The sequence below is a fragment of the Fundulus heteroclitus genome, chromosome 12 (assembly GCF_011125445.2).
Source record: "Fundulus heteroclitus isolate FHET01 chromosome 12, MU-UCD_Fhet_4.1, whole genome shotgun sequence".
NCBI classification, from domain to species: Eukaryota; Metazoa; Chordata; class Actinopteri; order Cyprinodontiformes; family Fundulidae; genus Fundulus; species Fundulus heteroclitus.
This window is the reverse complement of record NC_046372.1, coordinates 7531211-7544514: the sequence shown is the minus strand read 5'-3', so window position 1 is coordinate 7544514 and position 13304 is coordinate 7531211. Positions and strand designations below refer to the sequence as shown.

General features: G+C 41.9%; 1 protein-coding gene across 1 annotated transcript in view; it reads left to right on the top strand.

Annotated features, from left to right (window-relative positions):
- The first annotated feature begins 899 nt into the window (after window positions 1-899).
- Window positions 900-13304, top strand: part of pde4d (phosphodiesterase 4D, cAMP-specific) — a 271210-nt gene continuing 258805 nt past the window's right edge. Inside the window, exon 1 of the mRNA XM_012870008.3 lies at window positions 900-959. The gene's annotated coding sequence lies outside the window, so the exon portion shown is untranslated. The remainder of the gene's footprint in view (window positions 960-13304) is intronic.

Below are 13304 nucleotides of genomic sequence, written 5' to 3'. Positions count from 1 at the left end.
GCAGAGTGTAACTTTTAATGGCTCAGCAGGGGAAGCTCAGTGTGTCAATGTAGTGTCGACAACATCTGTCTGTAGTGATTTTCAGGGAGCAAAGTCTTCCCTGCGGGTTGCTGAAGCAACACTTCATCTCTGGAACCTGCATGAAGCATCTGTGACACGACAAATCAGCTTCCAAACAAGATTTCAAAGTTGATCTACGCTTATGTCACGACTTATTTCCTCTCCATGAAAGACAGACTTGGAAATCCCGGGAGGAATCAGTGAGCTGTCTTTCTATCATTCTGCTTTCTCTGAAAGTAATCCCCTATTATCCCATCTTCAATATAATCCCATACTTTTTTTTTTTTTTTGTCTGATGCCGGCAGCTAGTGAAGCAGGGATTTGTCACTGCTGGCATTAAGAAAGGGAAAAGCTTTTTTTTTTTTTAACTTAAACCAATGTAAGTGGATTTGATGAATCATCTTTTTAAAAAGAAACCCGACAGTAGAAAACACATCCAAACCGGTCTCCTTTTCTCCCCCTTTCTTATTTTCTGGCACAAAGGCACGACTCATTAACCTGTAAATGTTGCAGCGGTTCATCTCAAATTTGATGGGTTTGTCCACCACAATGTGAACTCGCAGCAGCAGCAGCAGCAGGAGAAGGACAAGGAGGCGGAGGAGGAGGAGTGAGAGGCTGGAGAACGAGAGCCACACGATTGGCCAAGAAGAGGATAGCAATCTGACGTTATTGGCTGCAAACCTGGCAGCTGTGAGCAATGTTCCCTCCTTACTTTAGAGAGCATCAGTGAGCAGCAGACTTGCTGTGCATGAGATGCACACCAGATACTTTTGTTTGTTTGGTGATCTTGAATTGGGACCCTCAGAGACACACAGGAGGGGAGGGAGGGGTGGGGGGGACACTTTACAAGAGCCGGAGGTGGATGAATAATCTCCCTGGATATTTGTGAAGCGCTTGAGGTGAGTTGCTTCGCTGTCTTGCTTTTCCATTTGGAAAACTGATATCAAGAACAATAGCAGTAGTGCTGAATTTCAACACCACAGCGCCGTTTTTAAAGTTTCTGAGGGAGCAGCACTGAGACACGAGCGACTGATGTCAAATCTTCAAAAACACAAAGGCAAAACATTCCCTCTGCACAGTTTGAATCCTGCCTTGCAACTCATGTGCTCCCACATGGGAAGCATGTGTGCAGTGCGCGAGTGGACGATTCTGCTCATGCCTGCATGTACGGGCTTGCACACGCCGGAGCGCGTGTTGCTTTTGTGCTGCGCGTTTAAAGGACACATGGAAAAGTAGTCTTCTTCAGCCGAGGGACGGGGTCGTGAAGGGGTTCCCGGTGCAGTGCGACTTCCCAGTCACCAACCTCATCAGCAAACTTGTCACTGCAACGCCTCGCATTGTCAGAGGAGCTCAAGGACTTCCCCCTCCCGAAATCGTCTCGGTGTGACTTTCAGGCTGCAGGCAGGGTGCTGGCGGTGGACGCTGCTGGTATATATCCGGCTATATATAGGCCTGCTCCAAATTGTGCTGCAGTCTCACATAAATTCAGAGAGTGGACAAGAAACGACCCAGCTGCTTCAGAGTTTGGGGTGCTTAATCCTCTGCATGTAACAGTAGGCCTACAAACTCACTCTGTGGCAAATATGGAAAATACAGTGTGTGATACAGGTGATGCGTGGGATGTTTTCTTGCTTACAAGTTTCAGTTTACTAAATTGACAATCTCTCTTGTCGCTTGAGTTTCCATAGATGTTGGTGTAAGATTGGTAACAATATAAGCTGCTGAAGAACAGTGTGTTTTAAGCTTTTTCTATTAAGTACAGAACAGGTTTTCCAAGTACTACTTCCACAATTTGCTGTGCTATGCTATTTAACAATAAAAAAGAAAGAAATACAGGATTCAATGTGTTCCGTTTATAGTCAAAATTTGGAATTTCCAAGGTTAAATTTGGACACATCTAAGAGAAAAAGTCCCCAAAAAGTCAGTATTCTGAGTGGGATAGTCAGAAAGTCTTTTTCATCAGCCCTGACTTAAACGTGGACATATTGTGCAAAATCCACCGTTGTGACCCTTAAATTCATTTCGCTGTACATGGAGTCTCTAGGAGGGCAGAAAATTTGAATGCAGTCTGTCCAGGTGCTGTGTAGATATCTTTATATTCTGCTTGGGTCATATTTTTCAAGCCGTTTAGTTTTCTTATCTTATCTTATCTTATCTTATCTTATCTTATCTTATCTTATCTGTTATCTAATACATTTACCTCACATTATTTGCTGTGGAGCTGCTAAACAAGGTCAAGGACTTCTGGCTTACCAATTTCATGAATCAGCCATTTTTATTTCTTGGACCAATTTTGTAGTCCAAGCTGAAGGATGCTGAACCTGCAAGTGGAAAAGTCAAAATCTTTGTTTGTTCATTAAACCGTCCCCATGCATGCCATAAACATGGCCGACGGGGGTGGAGTGGTTCCCTCCTGGAGGGCGGCGGGTTGTGAGGTGCATCCTTCAGATTTAAAGTGACCGCACCGAAACGAGTTGCTCTCAGACGCACCTCAGAACAGGGGTAAAAAAGGGGAATGTGGGGGGTAAATTGATGAGAAATACAGACCAAAGCATTGCAGTTCCTCTTTATATAGAGCACAACTGAATGATTTCGATGTGAAAAGGAAGAACTGAACAGCATGATATGTCCCCTTTAAAATTCACAATGCCCGCTTTGTGTGAAATAAAGAAAATAAAGACTTGTATTTCCATAGGTCTTTGAAATGTACTGTAGCACATAGCTTAATTTAGAGATTAAATGCAAAATAAGAAACAAAAATTCAGCCATTAACTTAAACATTAATAATAGTTACGCAACATGTCACTGAACAAATCCCACAGCATTTTTTAGGTGTTAGTCTTAATCTTTTAAAATTAGGTTCTTTAATAGATCTCTTAGCTTGAGAAGCTATATTTTATATCACAGTTAGTTTGCATAAAAGTGAAGAAATCCACAAAGCAGTAAAAGTTAACAGCTACTTTAACCCCCTCCCATGACTATTTTCAGAATTCAAGACAACTCAAACTGAAACTGTTTTTAACCATGAGACCCAACTCTGCGATCATGGTTATTAAAAAAGAGACCCGTTGGAAACTGGGTATGGGGGTGTTCCAGAGATGGTCAAGTGGAGAGAGCTGGTGGGCCGCTTTGTGGCATAGTGTAGAAACAATCATCTTGTCTTCAGCCCCTCAGTAACGCTGACCACTACAGGAGATTCTTCCTGTCCACACCCATTACAATCTACAACAACTCTGAAGAAAACGTTACGATATTAGTACCAACAAAAAGGGTTTTCAAATTGAATTGTTTCCGTTTTCACAGCAGAAGAAATTTCAGTGTTACGCTCCAAGTTCCAACAATTGATGCTGCCGCCTGTTTCAGTGCGCCCTCCTGCGACCCTCACCAAAGTATACAGTGAGAGCAGCGGAGCTACAAAGAACGGCTAGCACCGAAGCTAACTGGGTACATAAACACTAGAAGTGCGTATGCGCAGCAAGAAGAAACTGACAAGGAATGTGCACGCACATTGGAGTTACGTGGTTACGTCAGAATGGGTGGTATACGGGACAAATAAATAAGGCCATACCCCTGGAACTCGAGGGACAGAGGGGGACGTGGGCAGGACAAGACATGAAGGCATCTGATTGGTTCTCTCCATTCAAACCGAATAACATGATTGGTCGTTCGGTTTTTCCGGGCCTGCAGCTCTCACAGAGATCTAATCTTTTTACCTCATTTTCCTGAATACATAATGCATTGACTACTGTCAGGATGGAAGGACCATTTCATCCAGTAAAACAAAAAGGGTTTCTGAGCAGGATTACCAACAACAAGCTTAAAGCAGACTGACGGGTCACATATTATCAGGTAAACCAATTCTGCCCACGGCATTAGTCAACATCAAATTTGCATTGTAAAATGGGAGTTGTCCTGATGAGAAATTCTTTCTGTTAATATAGTGTCATACAATTACAGTTTGAGTTGTTTTAAATTGCTAAAATCTATTAAAACGGTGTCGATATGACTAGCTGTTAGCAATTCGCCACTCAGGAGTTGATTACTTTTTAACAAACTACCTGTTGTAAGGCCTAATACAGGTAAGGGAACTATCACATACTTCAAAAAACAAACCTTTGAGCTGAGGGATGCCATTCTATAGACAAATGCAGGCTTTAGCTTTAAACGGAACACCTTTGAGTAACCAACGTCCATTCCATCACAGTTATTCTGTTCATGTTTATGTTGCAAATAATTCATGGTTCCTATGAGTAACACTGAATCAGCCCAAGTGCTTGTGCCACAGTGTGAGGCATAAGTATGTGAGGCTGTAGTGTAAAGCAGACATCAGTGAGCATGGCTTTGCTTTTAGGTAATTTGGAATACTGAGGATCAAAGGTGTCTTCCTCAGACAGCATCTTACTTTTATTTGACCCGCGGGGCTTCATGTTTGAGCCAGCTGACCCTCTAACAACCATACGGACCTGTTTATGTCTCATACCCAAGCCGCCTCTCAAACCTGGAGACCATGACTCATGACATGACTGGCATTGTTGTGAGATCTTCTTACCTTTCTAATTTACCTTCTCAGTTTGGCACCAGCTGAACATGAGAAGTTCATTTTATAGTCATGATAACAACTAAAGTGTCTCGTTTAGTCGGTTGCAGGTATAAGTTGGTATTAGAATTGCGCAGTATGTTAGCCTAAGAACAGTACTGCGTCACAGCAATTATACAGAAAATTTAGACAAACATGTACATCATGTTCTAATTGTTTTTTTATTTAGAACAAGAATTACCTAATGCACTAATTGATGAAACTACTGCTAAAATGTTATTGTTTGATTGTCACAACTGTGAAAATGGTATTAAACTTAATTATTATCATTTTTAATTTTGATACCATAGTTAGTAGCTTTTCAAATTGTTATTGTCCAGAACTTAATACCTTTTTAGCCTTCTGCTCTTTTAGCAAGTTAGTTAGTGTATTTGCTAGGGTGGAACCTGCAGTAACATATCTGCAGCTGGTAGTTTGCCAACTGTGTTGTGAGCGGTATGAGCAATAAGAGAGCGTTATGTGTTTCTCCAGCTTTCTTCTATGGCCTTTTTGGGACATGTCTATAAATTTTATGGCAGAACTCTGACATGCCATACATAGCTCGCTTAGGAGCCACTGCTATCAGTGGACATCACAGTCAGACATAAACCTCATTTCTCCAAAAATGGAACCATTCATGAAATGGAAAAAGAAGTATTTCTTCTAATTGTAAATCATTTTGTTTGGTCAAAGTTAGATGTATTTTTTTTAATATATTTATCAATTTATATATGTATCAGTGGAACTACAAACCAATGTGGCAGACTAATCAACACAACTGATTAACTTAAAATGTGGGATGGAATAAAAACAAGGTTTTTGCCTGACAGAGATGAAGTGCTAGACAAATGTGGCAGCAATTACCCAATAATAAGATTGTTTGGTCTAATGATAGAATATGCAGACACTTTGTCTGCACCAATGAAAATTTACTTGCCACCACTTGCTGAACCAAAGGCAGGCTGTTGCTTCATGCTTGCTCAGTATGAGGGATTGCTGCAAAGCCATGGACAATGCAGACGGCTCTCCCTGTGGCTCTACGCTCCTTCAGGAGGAGTGAATGCTGCTTCTTAAGACTTGATGCGATCTGCTTGGTTTCCTTTGACAGGAAGTTAATTTTTTGACCAATCTGTATAATCTGATGCAATCTTTATAATCTGATTGAATTTAACTTTGGAAAGTGCCTTGAGATGACATGTTTCATGAATTGGTGCTATCTAAATAAAACTGAATTGAATTGAATTAATAGAGCTAATTAGCATTTGAGCTGTTGGGGCTCCTCACAGAGCATTTTATATTAATCCACATATGGTCAGTGTGTCCCTAAAAAGGAAGAAAATAAAAATGACAAAAAGACAGTGACCTCACCGTAGAGAACTCCATCCGGACACAGTGGAACAAGATGTCATCCCGATGCATATATGCCATACAAACCAGGGGGCGCATCACATGGATGCACATACGTCAACGATTTGACAAAACTTAACATTCCCCCAAGCTGACTTTTAGACCCTGTGTAACATGGTGGTAACAAAATAAGGTCACTCCTACACTTTTTTATATTATCTTCATAATAAAGTTTAGAATCATGGAAATACAATGATGGAAACATTTACCCATATTCGACAATAGCTTTTTTTTTTAAATTTGGTTTACCTGGATAAGACACCAAGCCTGCAGTAGCTCGTCAGCAGGCGAGTTAGCCTGCAGGTTGCAATATTTACAAGTCGGTCAGCCAGAATGCCTTTACTGCGGCGAGTAACACAAAAGGCCTTGTCTTGTAACTGACCTCTGCTATGCAAATATATACTGTAAGATAACGGTGCTGCACTCCACCTCCACGTGAGTGCATCAGTGAGGTGGAAGCAGCACACTAAGCTCTTTGTCTCAGGTGTGCGTCACCTGACCTCAGTGCTGTGGCTACAAGACCTGTTCTACAATATCTACATGACAGGAGTGCTCATACTCCCCTCTGCTCAGCTGCTGCTTAAAAAAAAAAACATGTTGCATCCGAGTAAGTTATTAGGAAGCGAGCATGATTTTTTTTTTCTTCCTTTACAAGTACGTCCAGAGTAAGCGTTTCTACTAGTGATCGAAAGGTTAGCGAGCCAGGCTTGATGTGAAATCTGTTCAACGTACGGGGACGAGAAAAGCATCTGGTGAGCCGCCGCCGCCGTCTTTGCATTGTTCTTCCAAAAAAGATCTTCTGCGGTTTTCTTCTTTTTTTTTTTTCTTTTTTTAATGTCTCCACGTATACGCTATGTGCACATATCTGATCATCCGCCTGACCTTAACTCAATGCGACGGTGTCAACTCAAATGTTTGTCAAACTTTGTTGTACTCGGATGACTCGCTTGGTGGAAAAAGAAAATATAGGAATGAGTTGGAGCTCATATTGTGAGCGATGATTTTCCAGAGGTGAGGGTTCAGGGGTCGGGCAGCAGTGGAAGACTGCAGTGTTTTGGTGCCAACAAAGTGAAATGTCACAGGTTTCCCTTAGCTTTTCTTGGTATTTTATGAGTATTTTGTGCGCAGAGGGGGTGGGGATGGGGGGGTTAATGGAAAATTAAACCGTTTGCTTCCCAAAGCATATTCATTACTATAATAAAGACACTGTTTGTTTTCATCAGATTTTCTGGCAAGGCAGCGCATGTATAAGTCTTCCGAAGCTCTCACGCACATGCTCCGGATAACACACACACACACACACACACACACACACACACACACACACACACACACACACACACACACACACACACACACACACACACACACACACACACACACACACACCATTGGCGAGGCAGTTCCCATAACAATAAGAAGGGAAATCTCCGTGTACTCAGTGATCTTAGGTCATTCTTGGACTGTTCGGCTCCGCTAACTTTTACTAGGCATGTATGAAAATCTGATTCAGGTTATTGGAAAGCCTGTTAGTTTTACGTCTGTTTTTCACTTTTAGAGTGTGAAAAAAGAAAAAAAAAAAACATGGTTTTGGCAACCAACCGTCGCTGAGGTAAAGATGTTCCCTGACTCCAGATGTTTGGCTTCGTCATAAATTCAGTGCACTCTGTGCGGCTCAACATTAAAACTCAAGGACTTTTTAACTCCTGAAGGAGTCTTTCCTATTTGCGCGCCCATAAAAGGCAAGCATGTTAGGCGCACTCCACGACACACAGCGACTTACGCAGATGTATAAATCAGAACAGATAAAAAGGGTAGAGTCTGTCTGCCTCCCAGTTTCCCCTCCCCTCTCTGTCTCCATCTGCAGCGCAATAAATAAAGAGTCAGAGCACAGCTGGATGGCATCAAGAGAGCCCCAAACGTTACATCTCATGATTAAGTCTGCACTGTGATGACCAGCTGAAGAAAACTGTACACAAAAACATGTGTTAAGGCTGAGGGAAACGGAGCCGCCGGGAGGACCTGTGGCCCTGTAGCAGCAGAAACGGCAGCGAGTTGTTGTTGACTCTGTAACGTTACGCAGGAAGAGTGACCTCCGAGGGACAGGGCAGAGGAGAAGAAGAGAGAAACAGCTGCAGATCAAATTCACTTGGGCTTCCCTTTTCCTCTGTTAGTCTGGACGTCCTGTCATTGTGTTTGTGAGGTTCTTTAAAAACAAATTGTGGGGACCTAATGCCTTTTTTTTTCATATGCACAGTTGTGACTTTGAGCGCTCTGCCCCGGCTGGCCCTAACTGTATAGGGAAGGGTTGGGGAGGGGTCTGAATGGTGTCCCTGGAGAGCGGTGGTATGCTGGTTTTGTTTGGGTCATCTCTCGGATGTCTGGTTCTGGTGCTTTCTTTAACAAATGAATAAACTTTCCATAAACAATACATTAATGCCCCCCCCCCTCCCATTCTGTTTTAACTTAAGAGCTAATCTTTAAGAAATTAGTCTTAGACAGAAAACTAGGAAGCCTTTGAGCTGCTGTTTTTTGTTTTATTATTATCTCCAAACTGCCCACACATGTAGCAGTTTCATAGTTCCTTTACACCATATTAAAAATAAACTCAGCTTCAAATATGTCTCAGATCTGTCAAAAATCAGTTCAAAAGGACGAATTCTTTACCAATCCCAGGGAAATTTTAAAGAGACAATGGGAAGACTATATATTTCTCATTTTACTATTTGTTTACAGTTTTTTTTGTGTTAGAAATAGCTTTGGTTTCACAATGAAGGAATATAAATAAGTGCTGAAGGCATTTATTAACAAAGTTAGTCATTATAATCAAAATGACCATATTAGGGCACCACCAGATTATCAGGAATAGCCAAACAGCTCTCAGTCTCTGTCAATTTTTGTTTTACAACTACATGCCTGGTAAACTGTGGTATTATAGTACAATAGATGGAGCAAATTTGCACATTGACTTTCTTAGACAGCAAGCCCTGCACACATATACAGAATAAACAGAATATCTCCCCAAATAGAACAATTTATCAAAATTCTTCCACTTTCAGTTAAATTACTATCATCACGCTCTTTAATTAAGCTAGTAGCACTCAACTAAACCATTAGGTAAAAAAGGGGGGGGGAACTACTATAGACAATTAGAAATAAAGTGATGCAGTGAAATCACAGTTCAGTGTGATTATTTAAAAGAACCATGGTTTGTTTTGAGGAGTTTAGAATGAGATCGTTTTTACTTTAAACAAATTAAGAACAATTCATTTGTGTTAAAACAACCTGTGCAAAGAAGAAGGTAAAGTGAAATATTTTAATAAAATGTTGTAAGAATCATTTTCCTAATTTGAAATCCGAAGCCTTTGGGCAGTTTATTCTTAATGCTGCTTTGATTAGCCCTCAGGGAATGATTTTTGAATAGAGTTGACCCTACCAAGATATTTCACGACTGCAGGGCCGAAATTGAGGACCACTGAACTCTCAAAAGATGCCCATCTTATAAAACATTTATGGACTCACAAGATGGTGAGTGAACGGTTCAACAAAGAAACTATTAGCTTTTAGCTTTACCTGGGGCAGCGGAGGCACAATTTAGCACGGTGCTAAGCAGATAAAATGGAGCAAGCTTCTGGACCATCAGTGTTCCAACACTAACTTTAAACTTAAAGTTATTTTTCAGTTTAAAAAGCACAACCCAGAACTAATTTTGCAGCCTCAAGCCTCAGAGGCCTGTTGGTACGCAATCAGTTAAGCAGGCGTTCAGCGCTGCAGTTCAAACCCGTGTTCTCTCACGGCAGTGGAAAGGAAGGGCCGACCCCATCAACGTTGTTGGGGATGCCGTCTCTTTTTGGGAATCTCTAATCCGTTCAGATTCTTTCTTCCAGGAGCTCAGACAGCCACTTAAAGGCAACTAGTCTTAAATACAGAAAGACAGAAAGAAATAATACTACTGCACACTGGTTTTGTATAGCCACAATGTCACGTGTATAAATAAACAAATAAGCAAATTAATTCTGTTTTTGCCTTCAAACAGATGTCTGTATAAACTTACTGTATAATGCAAATTAGTGACATTAGGCATAATTATGCAAAACAACAATTAAACAAATGTTTGAGCAAATTCTCAGTTATCCGGGTCATCGCAACAGCAAACAGGCTTAAATAGGAGGTAACCGGTCTTTTGTTCAGTGTTTCTGAAGATATTTCGACACCTATCCAGGAGTATTTGTCAATTCTGGTAGTTCTCACTTGAGCAACCTGCAGTTGGAGCGCTGCTGTTTTTAAGGACATGGAGGCCCATCCTCCTATAGGCGCGTTCTAAGTCAGATGCAAATCAATGACCCACCCTCCACTGTCCCAGTTTGTTAGAAGCTATTGCTTGGTGTAAGAGGAGTACTTGGTCACCTGAACGATGATAAGATATGTATGTACACGCACACACAGTTATGAAAACATTACAGTGTTTTCTTTGCTGTCTGGGGAATCGTAATTGCTCTTCAGAGTTCTGGCGCTTATAAAATTTTTTTGTACAGTGATAAAAGCTAGACATTATTACCCTCCTCACCCTGACTCTGGGGTAACATTTCAATTACAGTATCCCTGTCTTTTATTTTGAAGAAAGAAGTGTTTTTTCTTTGAATTGTTATCATATGTTTGACTATTTTGCTGTTTTTTTCCCCCGGTAAATCTTTTGAAGGCTTGCCTCTGGCTCCGAGGGAGGGGGAAAGAAGCAAAGCAAGAGCTTTCAGACTTCAAAACACAACATATATACTTCAGAAACCAGCTGGAATGAGTAAAAAAGCAATTTCTAAACAGATTAAGTTGTGTTTCAGACTGCATCTTGCTACCGGATCTATTTTCTGAGACCGAGACTGTTTCTGAATGAAGGAGGGCTTTATAACAGGCAGCTGCTTCCCCCTCTTATCGGTACTGCATACCACTTAAAGCTAGGGTCAGCAATTTTTCTGGAAGTTTCTCCAAGTCCCTTTTTGAATAACTGAGCATGCGCAAGACTGTCTTACTTTGCTCTTGCGCTCTTCAGGGGGATTGCATGAAAAAAATCTCCACTCTGGTCTTATTACTTTCTACTGAGTCCTTCCTCTTCTTCTCAGACGGTTCGCTTCTTGCGACTCTCAGCCATGTTCAAAAGAATACGGTGAGAGCAGCCAAACTAACCACTAAGCTAACCGGATGCAGAAACACTAGAAGTGCATATGCAGCCAGCAAGCGGAATCTAACAAGGAACGTTCATGCACACTGGCGTTACTTGAACGTGTCAGAATGATTGGCATGTGGGACGACCGATTGTAAGAGATTATGTGACCCCAGAGACTGGACTGCGGTTACCATGGAGATCACAGGTAAACGGACTCTGGAGGACAGAGGCTGACATACTTGTCGGGTGGGACACATATGCATTATAAGTCCTCTCCAGCAATGTGATCAACGAAAGACTGTTATCATGCTGTACACGCCCCTGAATGGGATAACACATTTGATCCTGTGGGAAATCGATCAGGAGGCTTGATCTGAGTCTCACTCTTTCTCTCTCTGTCTCTCTCTGTCTCTCTCTGTCTCTCTCTCTCTGTCTCTGTCTCTCTGTCTCTCGGACCTTCGGAAATGACGTTAGCATTGTTGTGTAAAAGAACTATACTGAGCTGAAGTCTTTCTCTGCCATTAGATTAAATATGGTAATTATAATTATGGTTTCATGAGTCTTTTTGCTCCTACAGAAGTCTGCAGTAGAAACACCACATTATTCAGTAAAAGAATCTGGGGTGAGACGATACCCATGGAACATCGAGGGGTATGGGAGGGTTCAGAAGTGTTTCTGAACAGGATAACCGGTAGCTATAGCTTTAAAGAGTCAGCAGTGGTACGCAGTACCGTACCGTACCGGCTTACTTTCACCCCCTTTGTATATAGCTCACTGCAGGGGTCCTCAATTCTGGTCCTCGAGGTTCGGTGTCGTGGAACTTTTAGGCTACGTTCACACTGCAACCTGAAGTGACCCAAATCCGTTTTTTTTTGCCCATATACGACCTTTATCTGATCTTTTTATGACAGTCTGAACAACACAGATCAGATTTTTTCAAACGCGACCCAGGCCACTTGGAAATGTGGTCCTGAATCCGATACTAATCTTTTCAAATGCGACCTGTGTCTGTACGGCCGGGTCGCATTTATCCGACCTGTACGTCACCGATACTGGACAAACGTCACTATTCTGCGTCCTGCTATGCAGAAGCGTGAAAAAGAACGACACCCATAGCGGACTGCAGTGAGAAGAGCAGTCAATGGACGGAAAGCTCCAGTTAGAAAATAAATCAATGACCGCAAAATGCGCGCTAGCATTATCCATGTTTACTTACGCAAACACTGAGGATGCTTGCTACGTGTGACGTCACCGCGTCCTCGAGTATGCATGCTGGACACTTCGGTTGAACGCGTTCAGTTCACACAGGAGATCACATACAAGTCGCATATATTTGGAAATGTGAACGGACACGCAAAAAAAAATTAGATTTCACAAAAAAATCGGAATTGAGCATTAAGACCTGCAGTGTGAACGTAGCCTAAGATGTGTCCCTGATCCAACACACCTGAATCAAATGGCTGCTCCTGTACCTCAGTATTCTGTCAAGTTCTCCAGAGTCCTGCGAATGACCTGATTGTTTGACTCAGGTGTGTTGAAGCAGAATAACACATAAAGGTTGCAGGACACCGTCCCTCAAGGGCCAAAACTGAGGACCACTGGCCTACTGTATATGTACATCGTGTGAGAAGCTGAGGTGATTTGTTTTGCTGCTTAGTTTCTCTTCTGCCGTAGGCCTGTCACCACCCTTGATAAAGAGCCCAGTCATGCCCAGTCACTACCACAAGTGAGATGATCGTTCTTTCCTTCGGTTCTTTGCTCTGAAATCTGTTTCTCTGTGTTAGCAGTGCGGCGTGCTTCAGTAAGCCAGCTTGTTTAACACCTGTCACGATATTTATGTTGTCAACTTATAGTGATACACGTAGACGTGATCTCATTTATTTTGGTGATCTCTATGTTGTTTGTTGTGAAAATATGTATCTTGCTTCTTGAATAAACGACTGCGGAGCTGAAGTTGGAATTATGTCACATGTGCAGAAATATGCCCACAAAACACATGAATACATGGATTAAAAAGGGCTGAATGGATGTGTGGGTTAGTGGGTGGAACAGTAAGAACAGGAAGCAAAAATATTTCATTCTAACCTTCCCCAGCGAGCGATT